Source organism: Octodon degus, unplaced genomic scaffold (assembly GCF_000260255.1).
Source record: "Octodon degus isolate 3935 unplaced genomic scaffold, OctDeg1.0 scaffold00010, whole genome shotgun sequence".
In the NCBI taxonomy this organism is placed as follows: Eukaryota; Metazoa; Chordata; class Mammalia; order Rodentia; family Octodontidae; genus Octodon; species Octodon degus.
Window position 1 is genome coordinate 21,645,434 of NW_004524586.1, and position 1,720 is coordinate 21,647,153.

General features: G+C 36.3%; 1 protein-coding gene across 5 annotated transcripts in view; it reads right to left on the minus strand.

Annotated features, from left to right (window-relative positions):
- Nucleotides 1-1,720, minus strand: part of Plekha1 (pleckstrin homology domain containing A1) — a 111,458-nt gene that overhangs the window by 33,447 nt on the left and 76,291 nt on the right. The gene's annotated exons all lie outside the window — the stretch shown is intronic.

Here is a 1,720-nt window from a genome sequence, read left to right on the forward strand (position 1 = left end):
TAATGGTGTTTGTAAATAGGATCTCAAGTCCGCATCTTGTACAGCAATTAACCACTAAGAAGAATGTATGCAGTGTGTTAATTATTGAAACTGTCCTACCGATTTGATTTGAAACTGTCTCATTGCCCTTCATCAATAAAACTATGGCAAAAATAAATAAATAAATAAATAAAAATAAAAAGCTAAAAAAAACTGTACTCCAACAATTTGGAAACTTGTGAAGAATGACCATATTCCTACCCAAATGTGAATTAGCAGAACTGAACCAGTAATCAAGTAACAGACAATAAACCTGAGGCAGTAATTAAAAAAACCTACAAAACAAGAAAATTTCAGGATCGGATGGATTTACCACTGAATTCTACAAGACCTTCTTATTCTTCCTTTTCCTTTTCCTCTTCCTCTTCTTCTTTTTTTAAAAATGTATTTTGTACAGGGTCTCACTACACAGCTCAGACTCAAAGTGACCCTCCTGTTTTCAATCTCCCCAGCACTGGGATTACAGTGCTGCGACTAGCCTAGACTCAGTCGCAGCATCAGTGTACCCAAGAGCAGCGTCAGCACAGTATGTGGTGCCAGAAATTGAACCCTGGTCCCTTTGTTTGCCTAAACGGGTGCTTAGTCTGCTGAGCTATCTTGCTGGCCCTCTAGAAGACCTTCAAAGAGGATATAATGACAATGCTGAAGGAGTACTTCCAAACTCATTTTTGGAAGCTAGAGTTACTGATTCCAAAACTAGAGGGGCCGGGAAGATGGCTCAGTGGAATAAGTGCTTCCCTGTCAAGCGCAAGGGCCTGAGTTCAATCCCCGGTTCTGCCAAAAAAAAAAAAAAAACTTGCACCAAACTAGAGAAGAACCCAACTAAAAATAAAACAAATCTCTAATGATCATAGACCTAAATATCCTCAACAATATACTAGCAAACAAAATATGATAGATCATTAAAAAGATCATACATCAGGCCAGGGAGATAGCTCAGCAGCATAAGCACCTGCCTGGCAAGCACAAGGTCTAGAGTTCAATACCCGGTAATGCAAAAAAAAAATAATAATAATAATAAAAAAATAAATAAATACATCATGATCAAGTAGGTATTATCCCAGGGATACAAGGATGGTTCAACATATGCAAATCAATAAATGTAACACACCACATAAACAGGCAAGGACAAAAATCAAAAAATCATTTCAGTGGATGCAGAAAAGGCTTGACAAAAATCCAACATCCATTCACAGTAAAAACCTAAAGAAAACAGGTGCAGAAAGACATTACCTCAATCTTATAAAAGCCATTTATGAAAAACCAACAGCCAGCATGATATTAATTTGAAAAAAACAGAAGCCTTTGCCTCCAAAATGAGGAACAAAACAAGTATGTTTACTATCTCTACTATTTATTAGAGTACTCAAAACTTAGCCAGAGCAATCAGAAAAGAGAAAGAAATTTAAGTGACATGTATATGAAAAGTCAAATCATCATTTTTTGCACATGAACAAGATCTAAAAAACTTCTTGAATAACCAAATTCAGTAATGTAGTAAGATACAAAATCAACACACAAAAATCAATAGCATTCTTATACACCAATAATAAACCCACCAAGAAAGAAATTAGGAAAGCAATACAATTTATAATATTATCAAGAAGGGGCTGGAGAGATGGCTCAGTGGTCTAAAGCACCTACTTGAAACAAGCTTGGCAAAGCACAGGGACCGCGGTTC